Source organism: Pristis pectinata, chromosome X (assembly GCF_009764475.1).
Source record: "Pristis pectinata isolate sPriPec2 chromosome X, sPriPec2.1.pri, whole genome shotgun sequence".
Lineage (NCBI taxonomy): Eukaryota > Metazoa > Chordata > Chondrichthyes > Rhinopristiformes > Pristidae > Pristis > Pristis pectinata.
Genome location: NC_067450.1, coordinates 2,774,081 through 2,798,033, shown reverse-complemented (window position 1 = coordinate 2,798,033; position 23,953 = coordinate 2,774,081). Strand labels below are relative to the sequence as shown.

The window sequence follows — 23,953 nt, the reverse complement described above, 5'->3', positions numbered from 1 at the left end:
CAGCAGACTCAAAGTACGTCTAATATCCACCATGCAGCACTGGGACACAAGACAGCAACTGATTAACCAGAGTCGCCAAAGGCACTTAAATCAAATGATCAACTTGTTCAATCAGGTAGGTGCAGATCTCTGGATGTACATTTAGAATAAAGACAGGATACTGAAAATACTCAGGTCAGGCTGCATCTGTGGACTGTGGGACAGTGTTTCAGGTCAATAACCTTTCATCACAACTGAGAAAAGTGTAAGATAAACAAGCTTTAAGATACAGAGAAATTCTGATGCAAGGTCATCAACCTGAAACATTTAGCTATCCCGGGGCCTGAGATGGAATAATAATTTGAAAGATATGTATACGTACACGTTTATCCCAAAGCATTAAGGACATGCATATCTGCTTCCCTGCGCATGCCCCTGGTCTCGCCACAGATGCCATCTCACTTGTTGAGTATTTCAAACGTGTTTTGCTCAGATGAGAAAATGTAACCCAGCATATTTGAAAGAACACGATCAAAAAAAATCCATTACCATTGTGCTTGTGTCCTTTTGAAAGCTTAAACACCGCACGGGCCTATTCTTGCTCAGTCCATTTCTGGCCACCAGACCACCAGACACAAAGACGCGGAAGCATTTTGGGCCCCCTGTCCAGCCAACGCTAGTGGTGGCATCCAAGAGATCATGTTGTCCCCATGGTCAAGGCAATGGTACGCCATCCGCTTTGCATAGAATGAGGTAGGAGCTCAGCATTCAAATTTCAGAGAATTTCGGCTGATTAAGCCCAGTATTCCTTGTAGACAAAGGTGAGTCCATTAGGGCACTTTGAGATATCTCTTGGCAATTGTAAATAAAGTGGATCATATGATTATGATATGCTAATTTGATCTGCATACACGATTCGGAAAGGAAGCTGTGATCGCCAGTGGCCGTTCACTCAACACCAACTAGTTTGTTGTCAACGTATAATGAGGTGGTCCAGTGATAAAGGCTACACATAGTGGCCCCAATCTTTTATGCACCCAAACTCAGAATGGCTCATTTCCCTTGTTTTGATTTCCCCATCAACAGTGGCAAAGTACCTTTGTCTGATGTATATAACGATTGCGAGGCAAAAACATTGGAAAGGATAATAGCTTAGAGGGAAATCTAGATCCTGGTGTGGCCCAGTATCACGTGTGATGTGGGAAAAGGTTGGAAGAGTGAAATTAAGGTAGAATATCAGCCACAATGCTGTTAGATGGAGGAGTGGGGTCAAGGGGCCAAATCCTGCCCATTTTACATTCTTTTATCTCTGATCTGGAGTCTAGGTCCCTGATCTGAGCCCAACAAAACCTGATTATATGTATCAGGTAAGCTTTGAAAAAGGTGATAAAATATTTGGTTTTGGGTCAGGGTTTGTATCAGCCATAGTCAGGTTGCATATGATTGGCTATGGGTGGGTTAGGTTTAGATTAGCTAAAGTTGGGTCATGTTTGGATTAGCCGTGGTTGGGTTGGGTTCAGGTCAGGGTTTAATTTTATCCCTAAGTGGTACTTACTCCATTAATAACACCTCCTATGCTTTGTCAGGAACTCCCATCTATGGTCAACAAATATTGTGGATGGAAGTTTTCCAATTGCCAAGAAGGACCCTGCTACCCCGGTTTTGTTTTCAGTGACTCCTAAGTTAGTGACAACGGATGGGTAAGAGTTCCAGTTTGCTGTCTGTTATCTTCTATATTCTGTTCACTGTCTCATACTTTTAAGAGCAAGTCTCAGCGAAGATGCTCAGGTGTAGAGTTAGGGTTGGAGGCACAGTGAACTGTGAGGAGGATAGTAATAAACTTCAAGGAGATATGGAGAGGTTTATGGAATGGATAGATTGGTGGCAATCAACTTTAATACTGAGTAATGCAAAGTGTTACATTTTTGATCAGGAGAATGAGAAGAGGCAACATGACTACAGGATACAATTCTAAAATGGATACAAGAGCAAGAAGGTTTGGGGGTAAACGTGCATATTTTGTTGAAAGTGGCAGGGCAGATTAAGAAAGTGGAAAGCATACAGAATCCTGGGCTTATAAAGAGAGGGAAAGAGTACAAGAGCAAGGAAGCAATGATGAACCTTTGTAAAACACTGGCTCTGCCACAACTCAGCCACAAAGTTTACAAAAGAAACCCGGTTTCTCAGTCCTAAGGCTTGGTGTCTGTTCTGTTAAATGGATTCCAGTTCTGTTAACATCAGGCAATAGACCCATCAGTCACTATGCAGGGAATTCAGCATTTGTTGGGTTGAAAAATACCCAACCCAATAGTGAGTTGGTCCCCAAAGTTGGCCTGTATTACACCTGTTTCACACCAGTTAAGTGGGCACAAATTCCAATTGATCCTCCTGGGTTTCAGCAGGTTAACTGACATTGGGGAATTTAAGTATTAATCTTGGCGTCCCCTCAACCATCGAGTGTCAGCTCAGTCTCGGATGCAGTGGGGCAATTAAACTCACTAAGTTATCATTGATTCTTCCTTAAATCTGGAACCATTTCTTGCTCTTTTTTGATTTGCAAGTATTTTCTATTTGTTTATGGGATGTGGGGGTCACCAGCAATGCCAGCATTTATTGTCCATCCCTAATTGCCCCTGAACCAAGCAGGCTATTAAGAGTCAACCACGTTGGTGGATCTGGAGTCACATACAGACCAGACCAGGTAAGGATGGCAGATTTCCTCCCCAAGACCCAGATGGATTTTTATGACAATCTGATCGTTTTATGGTTACCATCAATAAGACTTATTCCAGATTTTTTAAATTAGTTGAATTTAGCTTCCCCAACTGCCATGGTGGGATTTGAACTTGCGTCTCTAGATCAATGGCCCAGAACTCTGGATGCTAATCCAATAACCTAACCAGTGCGCTACTATACCCAATTTTTAAAACTCCTCCTGCAATTTTGCTTATACGTATTTTCATCAATATTTTCTTCAACAGAAAGAATTCTTTTCGGCAGATGTCGACGAATACCAAAATAAGTATTGTGGGAGAGAGTCTTCACACACCAACAAAGGGCCTTTCTATTCCACTGGAATCATATGTCCCATTGTTCTTGGACAAAAATATGGCCTTTGCCATTGACACACCATCAAACAAGTTTAATTTCCTTCAGCAGAGGTAAAGTTTTTGCTGCAATGACAGTTGGGCTTCCTCATAAGTGTTATGCCTCTGGTTCTATTTTTGTTCTCTGTAATGTTTTCCTTGTTTCAGTAAAATCTAAATAACATCAACAGATCTCAGTTTCTTATTTCAGTTCTTTCACAACCATAACTGGTAACAATTGTAATGTTAGAGTGGTACCTTAGTGTCTTTTCTGTCAATTGCAATCCAGCTTTGTTTACACCAGGCAATGGGTCCCTCATGCACATAAGGAGGGAGCTCATTATCTGTTCCTGGTAATTTTCAGTGTGCTTGAAGAAATATCTCAACCAAGTAATGGGTTGTTCTGCAAATGGTCTCCGTTCCATCATTTCATGTTGGTTAAATAGGCACAAAATCCTACACTAATCCCATTTTATTCTCCCCACATTCTCATCAACTTCCCTCAGATTCTACCACTCATCCACACACTAGAGGCAATTTACAGTGGCCAATTAATCTACCAACCGCATGAGTTTGGGATGTGGGAGAAACCAGAGCACCCAAAGAAAACCTATGTGGTCACAGGGAGAACATGCAAATCCCAAACAGACAGCACACTGGATTGAACCCAGGTTGCCAGAGCTGTGAGGCAGCAGCTCTACTCACTGTGCCACCTCTTCTCAGCTTTACACCTTCAAGAAGGTTTGCAGTCATCAGTGATATCTGCTTCCCTCAGTAGATTACATTGGTAAGCAGCACCACCTTCAGCAGGAAGCTCTCAAATTTGATCCCTGGTCTGCAAGGAGTGAGATGATCTCAGCTGGAGCAATGAGGAGCTCTACAATGATCAAGCACAATGCTGCAGACATGACTCTTGGGAGCTAATCTTTTGTAACTTGCTTCTGAGATGTGGACAATTGCCACTTTGGCACGAGGATATTGAGACTCAACCAATGTACTGTATGTAGAAAAACACGATGATGTTGGAGGAACTCAGCAGGCCAGGCAGCATCTGTGGAGAAAAGCAAGTGGTCAATGTTTCCAGTCAGGACCCTTCTTCAGGACAGGTCCTGACCCAAATTGTTGACCGCCTGCTTTTCTCCACAGATGCTGCCTGGCCTGCTGAGTTCCTCCACCATCATCATGTTTTTCATCTAGATTCCAGCATCTGCCATCCTTTGTTTCTCAATGTATGTTGAATTTGGAGATAGCGACTGATCAGAATTCTGGGATTTAACCAGTCAATATTGTTTCACAGAGTCATACAACATGGAAACAGGCCCTTCAACCCACTGAGTCTGCGCCAACCATCAAGCACCCATTTACTTTTATCGTACACTATTCCCATTTTATTTCAAATTTTGATTCTGCAAAGTAATTAACTCTGGAACAATACAGCCACTTAAAGATTCTCATTGTGGTAGATTGATTTGGTATATTTATTTTGGTTGCAGTTAATATTAATTGCAACCAAAAATCCTGACATTTATTAAAATGATTGATTTTGAGCCTGGAATTGCTGCTTATCTCATTCAGTAGTCAATTGAGCATCTTTTGGTTACATTTAAATATGTTTTTTTCATTTCAAAACTTTTTTTCTGTGTGAATCTTTTCTGAATGCTACCAATGAAGAGTGGTTCCTGGTTTAGTGAGGGGTCTCTGTCATTCAATGTGATTCTCCTGTAGACCAGAAATAGTTAAAGGAATAAATTAGAAGCTTTAGACGAGAGTTGAGGAAAAATATTTTCACCTAGATACTCGCGGTGTTCTGGAACTCGGCTGTTTGATAGTGAGATAAAAATCCCTAATCGAATTTAAAATGTACCTGGATGAACACTTGGTATTGTACTGTGCTGCTGTTGCAAAAAGCTAATTTTCATGGCATTTCTATCCAGGGTATGTATGCCTGCGACAATAATAAACTTGAACTTGAACACTTACTGTGCTGTGACCTAGACTGAGATCTGGGTAATGGGATGAAGCTGGATAACTCTTTCGCGGCCGGCGTTGACCTTATGGGTCGGATGGCCTCCTTCAGTGACCCTCAATTTCCACTATTCGATGTGATTTTGCAAGAAAGTGTAGCAATGCGACAACAGCCCAGCAAGCGGCGTATCTACGCTAAACATTGAAATATCCCAGTCCTCTAGGGGGTACTGTTGTCAGGGGTTGACCTCAGGGATCAAACGACAGCGAGCTCGCTGCTACTCCAGCGCCCCCTGCAGGCTCGGAGGACCGGTGGGAGGACTCAAAAACTGACTTCATCCTTTTGACAACTTGAGGTCATTCGCAGAAACTCAAGCGCCCGCTGCAGGCTGGAGGACTCGCAAGGACGACGGATCTTCAACTCAGACGCGCTGAGGTCATTTGTTGGTGCGTGGCTTCAAAACTCGAGGCAGCGCCGTCAGTCTGGGAAATTGGAACAGGGCAGTGGCGGCAGGTGTGTTGGTTGGGTTGTGCGTGAGAGCGATCGTTTGCCGGAACAACTCATTTTTGCTTGACATTTGGAAAACAGTCAGAGGAACAACATCTGAACAGGTGAGGAGGGAAAAAATCTGACAAAAGTGTGTTTTTAGGGAAATATTGGTGTCAAAAACTTGTTGGCCGGACCGAGGCAGTGAAAAGGGTCAAGCCGTTCTCCCTGGGTTTACGGTTAGAAGAGATTTATGCTGTTCTTGTGTGCTTCTCAAGGACTTTACTGATGAATGACTTTTTAAAAATATGAAATTGCGTTTCAGTGTTTCTAAATTTAAGTAACTGATGTTATCTAATTTTTCTCTGCAGTGCTATATTTGCGTGTACGAATCCACTTGTTGAGGTGAGTTCCTCCGTCCCACCACATTGGACTATTCAATCCTTGTAGTCTCAATTAGTACTTCCAGGGTAAGAGTATTTTTTTCTTGAAATGTTACCTTAGGAACAACTTTGGAAGGACTCGATGGGTAATTTCCTAATTAAAAGTAAGATCCAAAACTAATGCTATTGCTTAAGGGCTTGCTGATGTTTATTTTGACTCTATTTTCTACAAATTTTAAACTTTAAAATTGCTCTTCTATAGCTTCATAGAATCGCTGATTATTTGTGATTTATTTTCCCATTTCTCTTGTGTGATCTCTTTTTATCTTGATAGTGCAAAGAGTTGGTAATAACCATTGAGATAAGTTGTCTCCGTGTAGTTGTCTGAATTGTAGTCTATTATTGAAATGTGTTTTAAGAAATTGTTTGAATGTGTTGCATTTTTTTCTTTAATGAAGTGTCCAGCTAAAATCTAGTTAAGAAGTTGGCTGTAGCCTTTTATACTTGTTACTGAGGAAAATGTACACCGAGTTAAATCAGAACTTCAAATGTGTCTTTTTAATTTTAATATTTTTCCCCAGTGGAACACCTATGCATGTCCTGTTTCTACTTTTTGGTAACTAGATGGGGCATCTTGGTGAGTGTTGCTTGGTGTCACTGTTCACTGATCAGGAACTCTTGTACATGTAATTGAGTTTCTACCTTGTGTGCCATTGTGCCTTTCTGTGGGACTGTTCTGTGAGAATGTTCTGGAATGAAATTTTTGCTCCAATTAATAATTCTAGAAGAACCAGTAGAAAGCAGTTGTAGAATTTGTTAAGTAACTTGAAGAAATTAACTTTAAAGAATGTGAATTTTTAATAAAATGGCTTGCTAAATTGAGGAAATAGGATGAAACAGCTTTGCTTATTGATACACTATAGGTTTGATTGGTCTGGGGGGAAAAAACTATTTTAAAGAATGCTGATTAATAAAGATTTAAAAAGGATAGCAAGTTAATGTTCCCATCTGAGGAAATGGCTTGGAAGTCACTGAGTCATATGGTGTAATGGATTGACACCAGATTAGTTGTTCTAAATTAGGTGTCAGAACATCTTATCGAGCTCTGTAACTCCAAACTGGTATTCCCCATACAATGCCATTACCATTTTGTATATAAAAAACACATTGTGTCCTTTTGATTTAATATTGATGAGGGGAAAATCTGGTTGATTTGAATTGAAATATTTACTGTTGACTGCAAATCCCTTCCACTGTTTCCTGGTGAGTCAGTATTATGAATTGTGTACTTAAGGATGTATTGTGCCAGATGTTTGAGTGTGATGCCAAACTGCAATTAAATTTTTTTTATTAAGGTGGGCTTATCCATGAGACTGTATTTAAATGACCTTAGCCAAAGGGTTCAAGTCTCACTTCATGTTGGTTCTAAAATGCTTGACTGAGGGGATGCTTTATAGTTGGGAATTTCCATCTGTTTAACATTTAAACATGGGTGCCTGTCTATCTATTCAGATTGGGTTGGCACGGGGAGGAAAGACCCCACAATCTCTGGTTAATGACCAATGGAGTCCTGGAGTCCCCTTTTCCAGTACTTCCACATAAATTGGTCTGCCTTGCTACTGTGGTTTTGCAAACAACTACTTTAGCTTTCAGAACAATGAGTGCATTTTAAGCACCTTGGATGTAAGGAGCAATTAAAATGAAAGCTGGTCACTCCTTTAGATTGGACAAGGGAATGAATACTGTGCCACCCGGTGTTTCACCCACTGTAAAGTTGTCAGCTGAGGGCAGAATTGGATTTAACTAAGATTTTTCTATCTCCCCTCGTCAAAAAGCCAGCAGGCACTTTATTGTCTAGACAATGTGATGAGAAACTGCAGTATGAATCACCATCTATTGGGAGAAGAGAGTGGTAGTTATGATTATATGCAAAAGAAACATAATGGTCTAAGTAATGGTTAGTGTGACAGCGCAGCAAACTATGCTCCAAAATAGTTATGTTACTGCACATTTAAGGTTTGATTTGTTGATCTGCCAAAGATTGTTTCATAGTATTGAAAAGTTGTGTTTTTTTCTGTTATTCAACAGCTGCTGTTCTCATTTTCCAGTTGTGCAACAAAGCTGTAAAAAAAACACCAGCTTGCCTTTCTTGTTTTTGAAAGACTGAAGTTCTTAATCTAAGGGACTTTCCCCTTCAACCTGTCATGCAATTGTGCATTTTTCCACATTTATGTCTCTGACTTGGCAATTATTTGGGAAGTGAGAGGAATAATTTTCTTAGATTGTCCATGGTAGACAATGAAGCATGTGAAGCGTTTTTTGGCACAGAAGCTGTAATGAGATGTAATTTAGAAACCAGATTGGGGTGGGTGGAAACCACAGAAATTAAATCACTGGGTTCTCACCACCTTCCTGTATTCCCAGAATGTTTTATTGCATTAACTCACCTACAATTATCTCCCTTATTTGATTTCAATTCCTTTGAAATGACTCCAGCTCGATATCGCAGTCATCTAGGGAGCGCTGCCCCCTTCACTGGTGTTGACACTCTTGTTTCTTGATGGTTGCAGTCTCATGCTCCACTCTTGAGACTGGAGCACAAGAACCAGACTGGGGTTTTTTCAGTCCACCACCATTGTTGTGTTGCTGCAGATGCCTTTTTTTTTGAATGAAGCATTATAACTTGGGGTCCCTGTGGCTGCAATCTTGGGTGGATGTTCAAAATCTCATTGTGCTATTGGAAGAATTGCGGAGGAGTTCTTTCCCCAGTATCCTGGACATCGGGTAACCTATTGTAGTAATACATAAACACTTGCTGTTTTGTTTTTGAATATTGCTGTGTTTGCTTGCAGAGATGATTACACTTCAAAAGTGGTTGTAGAGTGCTTTGGAACATCCTGAGAGTGTGCAAGGTGTTTTTTGTCTATCAGATGGCAATGGTGGGCCAATATCGTTTTCCTGAGGGGAAAAGTGCCAAGTGTCAGATGTTCATAACTCTATATCTGGCAGAGCAATGCCACAAGAGATTAGCTGATATGCGTCATTCATAACGCATGCACCTTCGGCCTTCCTCCATCCACCCACCACCTCCGCTTTTCTCATTAGTCTTTTGAGGTATGCAAAGTGACCTGACTTGAGGACATTTCCCTCCCTCCTGCCCCAGCCTCTAGCAAGAGCCATGTGTTGGAGTTCCTGATGTGGGGCATTTAGTACTTATCCTCCTTTGCCTCACCTAGAGGTGACTTTACCCAGTGTGAAACGACATGTCAGTCTCGTGTGCCTTAATGCTTGTCCCAACTTCAACTGGCTGTATTTGGAAAGCACCTGAGGGTCTGGTAATGTGGAAACTACAGCAAATCAAACAGCAGGAAAACCAAGATGTAATTTTGTGCTTTTCGTTGTCACTATTTTCCCTTCTTTGCTGGGAGCTGTGTATTTTGTTGCTCTTTACAGAAATGAATGAGCTGCCCACCTTGGGGGTTGTGGGGCAGAAACCATGGCTACCTGTGTAAGCCAGCTCCTTGAAAGGGTGTTAGAGTCCTCTTGAGGCATAAGAAGGACCTTGTTACAGTATTGCTGCAGTTGGTGGCAGTGCAATAAAAGAAAATATCATCAGAATTGCCAGCTCATAAAACTGTGCAGAGGCTCAGAGTTCCTGGAATTCCCCCTGTTTGGTTATCAGTTCCTGAGTGTACTGCATTTATTCAGGTTTCAAGTTCTCAATACCAGGAATGTCTTGATGGGTGGGACCCACAATAGCTGCAACTGTGTTCTTGTAAATTCTTTGACTTTAATTCAAAAGGTGATAAGATTTTAAGAAATGCGAAATGTGGGAGTGGTACTAATACAGATTTGAAAGATTAGTATTGTGTAATGTTTGCTTCCTCACTTGCTCATTCCTATCTTGGTTGAACATTTACTTGCGAGATTACCCTGGTGAGTCACTCATGGGAGTGATTAAGTGTACCTTTTCAACCGAGGATTTGGGAAGAGGTTGGTGAGTTTTTGATTCCTGAATAATTAAGTTTGTACTCCTAACTGCAAGTGCATAAATTGATTTTGTAGCTGTTGCATACCATAAATATTGATGTGCCTTGGAAACAGCTTACTTGAGATACATTTTTCTACTGAAGTTGATAGGTACCTAAAGTGTTGATTTTTTTTTCACAATCTTGGTATGGTACTTGCGTTTTAAAGAGAATCTTTTTGATTGATTGCTTTCACTTTGGGGCATTGATTAAATCCTCCCAAGTTTGATGGGATAGTCCAGTTCTTGCCTCAGGCCATGGTGCCTGTGTTGGCACGTTGAAAGAGCTCTCCAATTCGTCCCACTGTCACCACTCTGCTAATATCATGTGTATGTCTGCTCTTCTTTAACACAAGGACATGAGGAAAATAGGAGTATGCCCCTCAAGCCTGCCCTGCCATTCAGTATGATCATGGCTGAAATAAACTGGCCTCAACTCTTTTGTGCCAGTTCCCCATAGCCCTCAATTCTCCGATCTTTCAAAAATGTACAGTGGCATGTAAAAGTCTGGGCAACCCTGGTCAAAATTTCTGTTACTGTGAATAGTTAAGTGAGTAGAAGATGAACTGATCTCCAAAAGTCATAAAGTTAAAGATGAAACATTCCTTTCAACATTTAGGCAAGATTAGTGTATTATTTTTGTTTTGTACAATTTTAGAGTGAGAAAAGGAAAGGAGCACCATGCAAAAGTTTGGGCACCCCAAGAGATTTGAGCTCTCAGATAACTTTTACCAAGATCTCAGACCTTCATTAGCTTGTTAGGGCTATGGCTTGTTCACAGTCATCGTTAGGAAAGGCCAGGTGATGCAAATTTCAAAGCTTTATAAATACCCTGACTCCTCAAACTTTGTCTCAACAATCAGCAGCCATGGGCTCCTCTAAGCAGCTGCCTAGCACTCTGAAAATTAAAATAAATGATGCCCACAAAGCAGGAGAAGGCTATAAGTAGATAGCAAAGTGTTTTCAGGCAGCCGTTTCCTCAGTTCGTAATGTAATTAAGAAATGGTAGTTACCAGGAACGGTGGAGGTCAAGTTGAGGTCTGGAAGACCAAGAAAACTTTCTGAGAGAACTGCTCGTAGGATTGCTAGAAAGGCAAATCAAAACCCCCGTTTGACTGCAAAAGACCTTCAGGGAGATTTGGCAGACTCGAGTGGTGGTGCACTGTTCCACTGTGCAGTGACACCTGCACAAATATGACTTTCATGGAAGAGTCATCAGAAGAAAACCTTTCCTGTGTCCTCACCGCAAAATTCAGCGTCAGAAGTTTACAAAGGAACATCTAAACACACCTGATGCATTTTGGAAACAAGTCCTGTGGACTGATGAAGTTAAAATAGAACTTTTTGGCTGCAATGAGCAAAGGGTATGTTTGGAGAAAAAAGGGTGTGGAATTTCATGAAAAGAACACCTCTCCAACTGTTAAGCACGGGGGTGGATCGATCATGCTTTGGGCTTATGTTGCAGCCAGTGGCACGGGGAACATTTCACGGGTAGAGGGAAGAATGAATTCAATTAAATACCAGCAAATTCTGGAAGCAAACATCACACCGTCTGTTTTTAAAAAAAAAGCCAAAGATGCGAAGAGGATTGCTTTCACAACAGGATAACGATCCTAAGCACACCTCAAAATCCACAATGGACTACCTCAAGAGGCACAAGCTGAAGGTTTTGCCATGGCCCTCACAGTCCCCTGACCTAAACATCATTGAAAATCTGTGGATAGACCTTAAAAGAGCAGTGCATGCAAGATGGCCCAAGAATCTCATAGAACTAGAAGCCTTTTGCAAGGAAGAATGGGTGAAAATCCCCCAAACAAGAATTGAAAGACCCTTAGCTGGCTACAGAAAGCGTTTACAAGCTGTGATTCTTGCCAAAGGGGGTGTTACTAAGTAGCGACCATGCAGGGTGCCCAAACATTTGCTTCGGGCCCTTTTCCTTGTTTGTTATTTTGAAATTGTAAAAGATGGAAACAAAAAAAGTAATCTTGCTTAAAATATGAAAGAAATGTTTCATCTTTAACTTTATGCCTTTTGGAAATCAGGTCATCTTTTGCTCGCTTAGCTATTCACAGTAACAGAAATTTTGACCAGGGGTGCCCAAACTTTTGAATGCCACTGTATCTACCTCCATCTCAGATACGCAAGGCAGTTTATTACACGTGATAACTTGCAGTCTTTTTGTTATTTCAGTGTAATTATTGGCTAACATTGTTGGCAATGGGTTTGTTCATTGACACTGAATAAACAGTCATACAGCAGACAGTTAAAGAACAGAGTAAACTATTTACAACATCTTCTCTACAAAAGCAGAGTTTTTTTCCCCAAAATATGGAGGAAATTTGCATACATGTGCATAAAATCAATTTTAGTCACTGAAACCAAGTTGATTGACAAGGGGATTGTCCATTTATCTCAACTCTGGCCAGAGTATGCAACCTCTTATTTTTAAAAAGAGCAAATCTCACTTCCTTCTCCCCATCCTTCCCTGATTTTTGCCAGTGGTCTTAGAATTTGACCTCTGGTTGTTAACCATCCTCCTATTGGAGTGAACATCACCAATAGCCTGTCCTGGTCCACCACATAGACACCACAACCAAGAAAGCTCACCAGTGCCTCTGCTTCCTCAGGAGGCTAAAGAAATTTGACATGTCCCCTTTAATACTCTCTAACTTTTATCAACGCACCATAGAAACCATCCTATCTGGATGCATCATGGCTTGGTACAGCAACTGCTCTGCCCTTGATTGCAAGAAACTGCAGAGAGTTGTGGACACAGCTCAGCACATCACGGAAACCAGCCTCCCCTCCATGGACTCTGACTCTGTCTATACTTCTCGCTGCCTCGGTAAAGCAGCCCACGTAATTGAAAACCCCACCCACCCTGGACATTCTCTCTCTTCCTCACCCCCCCCCCCCCCCCCCCCCCAAAATCGGGCAGAAGATACAAAAGCCTGAAAGCGCGTACCACCAGGCTCAAGGATAGCTTCTTTCCCGCTGTTATAAAACTATTGAATGATCCCCTAATAGAATAAGATGGACTCTTGACCTCAATCTACTTTATGACCTTGCACCTTATGGTCTACTTGTATTGCACTTTCTCTGTAGCTGTGACACTTCACTCTGCATTCTGTATTGTTTTACCTTGTACTATATCAATGCACTGTGTAATGAATTGATCTGTACGAATGGTATGCAAGACAAGTTTTTTTTTACTGTACTTTGGTACAAGTGACAATAATAAACCAATTCCAATTTTCTATTTTCATCAGAATCACTTGCTGTTTGTGTGGGGAAAAATATGACAGCAGCTTACAAACACATGTATTGATATTGTGTAGGGACTTGGGATCTCTATATCCTTTAATGTGTTGTGCTTTGGAAATCCTGGCCTTGCCACCGATATCCACATCATAAGAATGACTAATAAAATCAAGTTGTAAACGTTCCTTCTACAAAACTCATTCAAATCGCCAAAGGCTACTCTACCTTTAACCACACCATATGCTCTTAGCAGTGTTTGAAGGGGGCCTGTTGGTTTAAATTACTGTGCTGTTCTGCTACTTCTGGGAGATTGATCAACTCTGACAGATGCCCACTAGAATCCTGTTCTGCTTTCACCCTCTGTCCCCAGTGTGAAGCCAGAGAGCATTGGGCCATAAGTCTAGAGGTGCTTGAGCATTTTATAGAAGGAGATAAGTCTGCCTTGTGTCACCTTTCAACCAAGTTCTTGGGTAGTGTCCTCTGTCAATGCAGCCTACCTCCACCCCTACCGAATTAGCATCTTATATTTCCCAAACTAGTTGTCCTTTTGCCACCTTCTGAATGGAACTTTTGCTGTCAATGTTTACAACATTCCAGCAATCAAATGCAAAAAGGGGGGGGGGGGGGGTGGAGAAGACCTGACTGTTCTGGAAATCTGAAATAAATGCTTAGCAGGTCACTTTTTTTAATGTTCCTTTCAGACCAATTCTGTCACAGTCCTTGAAATTCAAGGCTAGCATAAATGACCTGTAAAGCTTCTCCAGAAGGTTGAATCCACCATGTAACAAGATGCTCTTTACTCAAATGCTTCACAAAACGTGTGAATAATTCGGATTACATTGCATATTCAAGTCTTGTAGTACATGAAATATTCAGCAGTGAAACACAAGCATGATGAAATAATTAAATTGGGCATGCTGGAAAGTTTAGGACTTTTATTTATTAATTGTTCAATTTAGTCACATCTCCTCCAGGTAAGTAGTATTCCGATCTACTCTTTTGGCTCAAGAAGCTTATTGTAAATGCCCAATTCATAAGCTGTCTCTGGTGTAAGTGAATATTATCAACACTGATTAAAGGTGGTGTTTGGGCATGCCCAGAGGTGTAATGCTGTTTGGTCTTTAGAGTACACCGATAAAATCTGGTAGTGAGGGTATAATCAATGCAATATGCCACCTAGTCATTATCTAGAAGCTTGGTAAATATCCTGAGCTACCAGAAAATACATGATATCTAAATTTTGTTCCATGCAATATTAAAACTGATATTTGAATATTTCTTTCCTCACCTGCCCCGCGTGCACGCTCTTGCTCTCTCGCTCACACACACACACACACACACACACACACACACTTGAAATAGTCTTCCCTTGACCATAATGTGCTTAAAGAGGAGCAAGTATAATCTCAAAAGTGTGGGTTGTATTTAAAATTACAATTTCCTCTTAGTCAGGATCATGAAGAGCCTACCAAGACAAAACCAAAAGGAACTTTCAGTCCTAATGTCTCCAGACCAAATAGAAAACCGATGTCTACCTATGGGTTTAAGAAAATGATAATCCAACCAGATGGAAATTTGAATTAGCTGCTGCTCCAGAATTGGTCCTTGTAAAGAAATGACCATATCTGTGATGTGCTAATACAAAGAAATGGTGAGTTTCTCTTTGCAAAACCTATTGCAACTGAAGTGAAGGAGGAGTTACTGCAGATTGCACTGTCTCAAAATTTAAGCATCCATTTTAAGTGTTGTGTTTCGGTGAAACCATTGATACAAGTCATTGTACTTGGAGAGCTCTACCCTCCTGTTGAATGGAATTACTATACAAATTTATTGCTCTTGCAGGTGTTAAATGTTAATCTTTTATTTATTCAACATAGACGTGGTCAGTGGAAGTTTCTAATGGGACTGTGTCAAACACTGCATAGCGTGTTGATGCATTGAAAAGTGAGGTGATGGAGAACCAAGTTAATTTCCTTGTGTGAAGAATAATCATATACAATAGTTAGTTGCAAGGGATCCAAACTTGCTGAGAGTGCATGTTGCGTAAGAGTTGACATTCTCTGCATAGCTAGTTGGTTTCTGTTAATGCAAAGGTCAGAGCCAGCACTTGTCACCATGGTCGTTTGTAGTAAATAATTTTCTTTTTTAAAACACAAACTTCAATTGATGTGTGAATGTTTCAAGTTCAATAATGGTTTTAAATTTATACGGGTCCATTTAAATAAGGGATAGATTATTGCTGAAGTGCAGGTAGCACTAAAATTCCCTGTATTTATGTTATAGATGAAATGTGAATATTGCATGGAGTCATGGTCGTGCAGCACAGAAACGGGTCCTTCAGCCCACTGTGTCCAGGCTGACCATCGTATTTATCTATACTAGTCCCACTTACCTGCATTTGGTTCATGCACTTCAACTGCATGGAATATTTTACTCATTATTAGCAATAGCTCTCATTCTGGACCTAGGGGGACAAATTCAAAACTTGAATTGCAGATTGATGCCCATCTTCCCTTTCCCTACCTTCCTGCCCCATCCTGCCACTAACTACATATTTGGTAAGCATGATGTTGCAGCCCTTGTGTCAGCAGTCTTAATAATTTAAGATGGTACATGTGAGACTTGAGCATCAGGTGAAGGAGGAAGAAAGTGGATGGGAGTATTGAGCAGGATGCCTACTTGGTGAAGTCACTTCAGAGATAGCAGGCTTTTCTGTTTGATCTGGTCACTAACAGCATTGAGTACTTCTATATCTAATTTGTGTAGCTTAACTTTCTATAACAGACTTTATTCTTTGGAGAGGAAGGAGGGGTGAACAGGCAACTCCGTCTCCTTGGCTGATCGATTCTGCCTTCTCACTTTGTTCATGCTTTTCTGTAGAGAAATAGGATCATCTCAAATGTTCTTTTACTGTTTGAGTAGCCTTGCTACCCGAGCAATTACATTTGTTTTTTTTAAATGTATAGGGCACAAGCTGGCATAAAACACCACAGAGTTCTTGACTATTGCCTGGTGCTTGTTCCATTTCAATACTGTAGCCTTGGAAACCACCTGCATTCTACTTGATGACAATAAATGAGATTTTTATATTTTTTGTTCTAGTTCTGCTAAATGGATGTTTGCCTGAAAATTTAACTCAGTTTTTCTTCCCCCAGGTACATCCTGACCTACGGTGTATTTCTAGCATTTTTGTTTTTGTCAGATTTCCAGCAGCTGCAGATTTTCATTTGCTTTTTGAGGCTTTTAATCAAAGCATACAATGAGACTGTCTTTTGCCTACCCCCTATTTTTACATGTATGAACCCTGAAGAATTCATCCCAGTCTCTCACTCTTAATGCTTTGTTCATACAAAGACTCAAAATTGATAAAGGTGTGCCTGAAAGGGGGAAAGTCTTGAATGGAAATTTGTAAATAGCATGGATAGCAAAATTTGCGCAGCTACTCAAACATAAATTTTGTTACCTGAAAGCAAATTGCATTTTTAGCCTACACCTTGAAGTTTCCTAATTTGTTCCATGCTCCCTATAACTTGGCATGAAAACTCTGAACTTGCATAGTTTCTCTTTCATAATGTCGGCTAAGTTGCTGAAATCGTCCTCCACACTTTTTTTGTTATCTCCATGAGTGCAGTCCTGGTCAGCTTTCTGTAAGTTTGAGGTCATCTAAAATTGCTTGCCACCCTGTATCTTGCACAAAATCCCACCTGCTCTTCATCCTCATGCTTGCTGACCTACACTGGCTCTTGGTTAAGCGATTAAAAATTCTCAGCCTTGCTTTCAAATCACACCATAGTTCTTTTTCCTTGTCCTCCCCTATCCCTGTCTTTGTGGATACCTACCTTAGATCTTTGTGTTCCTCCAATTCTACCCTCTTGATAAACTAGTTCTAATCATTCTATCATCAGAGGCCATGCATTTAACTGTTTGGACCCTAACCTCTGAAATTCCTTCTGTGAACCTTGTGCACATTCTGCTTTTTCATGTGTGCACTTCTCCCCTAATGTGCTTTTTATAATCTACCTCTCTAACCAAACCTTTGGTTACCTGTCCTCAAATCACAGAAAGATACAGCACAGAAGTAGGTCATTTATCCCACTGATTCTGGACTGATTGTCAACCACCCATTTACGCTTATCCTACATTAACCCCTTTTTTTGTATTCTCCCCACATTGTCATCAACTTCCCCCAGATTCCACCACTTGACTACATGCTAGGGGCAATTTAATGGCCAATTAACCTACCAACCATGTCTTTGGAATGTGGGAAGAAACCCACACAGTCACAGAAAGACTGTGTAAACTCCACACAAACAGCACCTGAGATCAACATTGAACCCTGGTCTCTGGTGCTGTGAGGCAGTGGCTTTACTAGCTGTGCCACTGTCTAGTATCCTTTTTACTGGTCCAGTGAAGTTCCTTGAGATTCTTTTGTTTTAAAGGTCTGATCTCAATCCTTTTGGGATTGTATCTCCTAGTTCTGCCCTCCTCTCAAGTCTGAATCAATTTTTGTCTAGGCTTAAATGTAAAGCTCAGTGCTTGGGTTTACAAAGGTTCCTTTGCTGTGGAACGGTACTCCAGCAGTTGAACAACATGTTGAAAAGGAAAGAAGATTATCCAAAACATTTAATTGCAGATTCTTGGCTGTTTTATTTAAAATTGTTTGTATAGTTGCACTGTTTGGTGTTCACAGTCCAAGGAAAGCAACATGAATCTCTTTTAAAGTTTAGAGGTAGAGGCTTACCTTATGTAACATGCTGTTGCTGTTTTTGTTCTTGCCTATTAATATAGAGGGAAGGTTTTAATCTGGGTTTGTAGCTGGGTGTGGATTGCAACAAATGAAAATGGTGCCAGCTGCAGAGTTGTGGCTTTTTTTATAAAATGAACTGTTGGCAAAGAATGATGGAAACAAGGAAAATGATGTTGAAAATGACCCAGATTTTGTCTGAGTTACTCCTTCAGAGGGCCAGTTATGCTGTCCTCCAACATAATTGTCCTTGGAGATGTAACTGGGCACAAATTAACATTTCCATAATTCAACCCAATTACCAGATGGAAACCTTTTGGATCTGAGGTTTTTAATGAGTGAGATCTTGTCATGAAGCTTGAATAGCTTTGTTTCTAATTAAAGAAGCATGGAGAGTTCTTTTGAAATGAAAACCATAGCACAATCTGATCGAAGATCAAAGAAATTATTTTCATAGAAGGATTGCTTAATACCTTGGGGGCTTGTGTAATTGTGGTTTGCACCTCCACAGACATGTATACAGTTATTATTGGATGCTGTGAATTTTTTGTTGCTTTCATCTGCATTTGTGTATGTAGTGCTTGGCATTGTGTTTGTGAACATAAATTCCAAGTTTTGCAGAAAACCTGACCCTAAATACAAGGGTTAAAAGCAGTTCCCAAAATGTGACGGTATCTTTCAGAGCCCTGGAATCTGGTTAGATATGATATTCTAAGCACAAAACAAATGAATAAATTGGAATATAAAAATATACAAGGTCTTTCAATTATACTGGAAATAAATAGTATTTGAGGACGAAAATAGGTGTAATTTTTATCAGAAGGTAGAACATCTCCAGCAAGTTTAGTTCTAGTATGTATTCTACAAAGCAAAATATTTTGAATTACAAGCAGTTGCCCACCACAGCAGTTGGCACTACACTCCCTGATGGTCTCTCCCATCTTAAATCCCTGACATTCCACTTGTTTCACTACCAGATAGGCTGCTTCCTTCAAGAAGCACTTCAGGATATTTTTGCTCTTTTCTTTTGTTGGACATTGTCAGAAGAATATTAAAATAGTGACTGACATGTTGATGGAGTGAATCTCACAGGAAGCCATTTTGGTGATGGAATTGGTGTGTGCACACTAATGCAAATCAGAAGTTTGTAGAGTGGGTGGATTGTAACATCAATGAGTAATTCTGATTTGAAGAAGCACTGTCATTTTGAAGCTCAATGCTATAGTTAGTGTCCTTTCTTTACAGAACAGTACATTCAGCTGTAGGGAAGATTTTTTAAATTCTTGCACTGTTGCTGGTGTCTGCAGAAATGTTCAAATGAATGGGAGTGCTAAATGGGTTTGCTGCTTATATTGCAGGTTGGTGTGGGTCAATTGCATATTGTTGTCTTAATACACACGAAATGCTGGAGGAACTCAGCAGGTCGGGCATCATCTATGGAGGGAAATAAACAGTCGATGTTTTGGGTGGAGACCCTTCATTAAGATAGGAAAGGAAGAGGGCAAAAGCCAGAATAAAAAGTGGGGGGAGGGGTTCAAGCTGGCAGGTGAAGGGGGGGAAAGTAGGTGGATGGGGGATGAAAGGGAATGATGCAAGAAGTTGGGAGGTGATGGGTGGAAGAGGCAAAGGACTGGAGAAGAAGGAATCTGATAGGAGAGGACAGTAGACTATGGAATAAAGGGAAGAAGGTGGGGAACCAGAGGGAGGTGATGGGTAGGTCATGAGGGTAGGCAAATAGAAAGAGAAGGGGTGAGGGGGCCACAGGAATGAGGGAAAACAAAGGGGGGGGAAAACAGAGGGGAGTTACCAAAAGTTAGAGAAATCAATGTTGATGCCATCAGGTTGGAGACTATCAAGGCAGAATATGAAGTGTTGCTCCTCCAGCCTGCATCTGGCTCCAAAGTGACAGTAGACATGTCAGTATGGGAGTGGGAAGTGGAATTGAAGTGGATGGTCACCGGGAGATCCTGGCTGTTGTGGCGGACAGAGCGAAGGCGCTTAACCAAGCGGTCACCCAGTCTGCGTTAGGTCTTGCTGATGTAGAGGAGGCTGCACCGGATGCAATAAATGACACCCTCAGATTCACAGGTGAAATGTTGCCTCACCTGGAAGGACTGCCTGGGACGCTGAATGGTGGTGAGGGAGGTGGTGTAGGGGCAGGTGTAGCACTTTGCATGTTGCAGGGATAAGTGCCTGGAGGGTGATTGGTAGGGAGGGACAAGTGGATAAGGGAGTCGCAGAGAGAGCAATCCCTGTGGAAAGAGGAGGGGATGATGTGCCTGGTGGTGGGATCCCATTGAAGGTGGCGGAAGTTGCAGACAATGATGTGTTGGATACGGAGGCTCATGGGGTGGTAGGTGAGCACGAGGGGAACCCTGTCTCTGTTATGTCGAGAGGGAGAGGAGATGGGGTGAGGGCAGATGTGTGGGAAATTGAGGAGATGAAGGTGAGGGTGATCTTAATATCTGTTTTGAGGGTTGTCAATTTTTCTTGATCAAAATGACGGATAGCTTTAAGTATCAGGAGTGATGGTGTTCTTTGTATTAAATTGGAAGATGACTGGCTAGGTTTTGAGTTTTGTTCTACATATTTTTAGCTCCCTCCAGCTAATGGGCATCAAAATTGTGGGCCATATTCAGCACAGGGCAGTTGGCTGAAGGGAAGGCTTAGACATTCTATTGTGCACATTTAGGTATGATAGAATTTCCTCCCATTGCAGAGATTGTAAAAGGGAAAAGTTGAGAGGATTACAGAAGGGAGAGTTCTAATGCGAGTTGTCATGGAGACTGGCAGATGATTCTGGTTTGGGGGGAGTAGATGGAAGCTTAGGTACTTTTTTAGGACATTGCTCCAACCCAATGTCACACAAGCATTTGTACACTGATCCCCACTTGTGCCCCGTGGATTAGTGTGCTCGAGACAGGAGAGACTGCAGATGCTAGAATCTGGAGCAAAAAAAACACTGCTGGAGTACCTCGGTGGGTCAGGTAGCAGCTGTGAAAAACAGTTGACATTACAGGTTGAGACCCTGCATCGACTATCCCTCTGCCTCCACAGATGCTGCCTGACCTGTTGATGAGATCCTCCAGCAGTTTGGTTTTTGTTCCTTTGGACTAGTGTGCCATAATGCATGGAGGTGTAGGTGACAAGTAGTTTTAACCTGTGTTCTTCTGCCCTGACCTGAAAATGGTCCTCCAAAGCCATTTATTTGATTAGCTCTGTTCCAACTGTGAGACTTGCATAAATGGATTTGGGCAATTAAGGATTCCTTCAGCAATGCAAACTTGGTATTTATTTGGATGTATTTATTGTATGTTACCAGTGAGCCTTAAATTATTGTTATAGACCATCCCAGGGTTAAGAATACCCAATTTGTAGACAACCCTTGGATATGAACAAGCTCCCATAATATTATCAAATTCAAAAGTCCGATTGTACATACATGAGTTCGTTTCTACGATGGCTGAACCAGTTTCCCCTCTCTCTCTCCACTTTTAGTAATGGTTCTTTCTTGTCAGTTTTGTGCTTTTGATGCCATTCATTGCATACTGTGGAGGTATTACTATATTGAGTGATTTTTTTTTTTGTGTAAAGATGGACCCTGTTCATTACCCGGAGATGGCCTGTACTGACTTTGTTTTCATAGTGGGAGACGTTTTAAGATTTGAGTACTTCACCAAACTACCCCAGCCTTTTCTGTTGTGTTTGTCTCGAGACCAGTCTCACTCAACTGAGATTGGATTGTCTTTCCTCCACACCACCACTCCCCAACCTCCATTGAAGGCATTGCCTATTTTTCAAAATCTTAGTCACCGAAGGTCTGTCTGAGTGCTGTTATGTCAATATGATACTGCCTCTTAAAAGTTACAGCTTAAGTGAATTTGACATTTGAGACTTAACCACTGTGGAAATATTGCCCCGAAGTCCTGCCTTTCACATTCTTTTACTATCTGAAGTCCCATAACCTGAATAACCAGACGGTGGAGCTTTGTTCTTCAGCATCAAATACTTGAAGGTTTTAAATAATTCTCGATCTCTGTCTGGAAATCTGGGGGAATTCATGCACACGCCCTGCTTTTCTCTGCCCAGCAAACTGAACTTGAAACCAACTCAGGTGAGGTTGGGGTTGACAATTCTTTTTCTCTTTGGTTGCAACTTTACAGTTTGTGCTGGAAACAGTTCTGTGGTCCTGTGGGTCTAATCTAGCTTCATTAGTTGCTAATTAACATTTGCACATACTGCAGTGCTGCCCATCAAGCAGCACCAATTGTATTCAGACCTCCATGCACACCACTCATTTCCAGGAAGCTATCTCTTCACTGGTCATTACTCAGGGAGATATTTGACCAGACTTCAGGAAAATGAGGTCACTAAACATTTTCATATGGCCACAATTGAATTTTGACAACCAAAACTTTGTTACAGATTGAGTAAGAACTGATATCGGTCATTGCTCAGTGGTTAATGCCCTCCTCTGAATAGGAAGGTTTTGGTTTCAAATCCCGCTCCAGAAACTTGAAAACCCAAATCTAATCTGACACCCTAATACAGCACTGAGAGAACAGGGCAATTTTTTGTTTTACTTGCTGCGTAGCCAACCTTTCATCGTGGCTAAAATTTTCCAGTCCTGGCAACATCCTCGTAAATCTCCTCTGCACCCTCTCCAGTAAAGCTGAAAGCAGTTGTATTCAAATCTGGGAGGAGGGAAATTTTTAATGAATGTGTCATTCCCAGCCAGCTCATTTTTTGTACACAGTAATATTGCCTGGAAAAATAGCAACCAAAAATATTGATATTTGTTGCTTTACTGAGGCTTTTTAAAATTCTGGTGCTCTTATAGCTGATGTGAAATTTGTGTTGTCTAAAATGTTAGTGGGCCATTGAGTGTAAATACCAACCTGTGTTTCAAGTGTCAATAAATGATCCCAATTCAGAATTGAGAATTTTCTCCCCATGAATTAGAACGTAGAACAGTACAGTGCAGGAACATGCTCTTTGGCCCATGATGTTGTGCCAAACTAATTAAACGCCAAACTAAACTAATCCTGTCTGTACACAATGTCCATATCCCTCCATTTTCTGAGCCTCTTAAATGCTTCACTGCCACCCCTGGCAGGGCATTCTAGGCACCCTCCACTCTCTGTCTATATATAAATTTTAAAAAAACTTGCCTGTGTGTTTTGATGTACATGTGACTAATAAAGATGTCTTACATCTTGCATCTTAAATGCATGCCCTCTAGTATTGGACATTTTGACTCTGACGGGGGGAAAAAAGATACTAGCTGTCCACTCTATCTCATAATCTTTTAAACTTCTTTCAGATCTCCCCTCAGTTTCCATTGCTCCAGAGAAAACAGCCCAAATTACTTTTGAAGTGCAGTTAAATGTGGCAGCCAGTTTGTAGACACCAAGGTTTCTGGCATTTAAGTATTGTTGGGTGGGTTCTTGGGGTTGAGGTTAATTTGCTTTCATTTTGGTTCTGAGGTGACTGAAGCTTCTCATAAGAGATTTGCAGGCTCTGCCATAGGATTACATTGATGGGCAGGGTGTGTGTGGGTAGTGAGGGATGTGGATGCACTGTCTCTGCATACTTCTGTCATGGACACCTGTGTGGCTCGATGCCTTCCCAGTCGCTGCTCCTCCATCTTGAGCAGTCACAGACCAGAGATTTCTGTGACCATGTGAGGAAGATGTTACAATTTTTCAGGATATCTAAGTGTCCTTGAAGTGTTTCCTCTGTCCTCCTAGAAGTTTCTTGATGTGACAGAATAAGAAATTACAGCTCTGAATGGAGTGTTTGTTTCAGGCCACTGACATCAGGCTGGCACTAGATGCCCAAAACGAGCACTCTACTTCGGGCTCCATGTGTGGCTCACCTTTAAGAATGGTGGAGTGTGATTAGCACCTCTGCTGATGAAGCTGGTCTGGGGGAGGTGACTGTCATTGGTTTGCTTATCTTGCCAAGGGACTTGCAGGATTTTATGTAGACTGCATAAGTGATCTTGATCCTGTGCTTTGA

The 23,953-nt window shown here is 41.3% G+C and overlaps 1 protein-coding gene across 4 annotated transcripts in view; it reads left to right on the top strand.

Annotated features, from left to right (window-relative positions):
• The first annotated feature begins 5,501 nt into the window (after window positions 1-5,501).
• Window positions 5,502-23,953, top strand: part of lima1a (LIM domain and actin binding 1a) — a 91,421-nt gene continuing 72,969 nt past the window's right edge. For all 4 annotated transcript variants that reach the window (XM_052009535.1, XM_052009533.1, XM_052009534.1 and 1 more), the window contains exons 1-2: window positions 5,502-5,642; window positions 5,889-5,922. The gene's annotated coding sequence lies outside the window, so the exon portion shown is untranslated. The remainder of the gene's footprint in view (window positions 5,643-5,888; window positions 5,923-23,953) is intronic.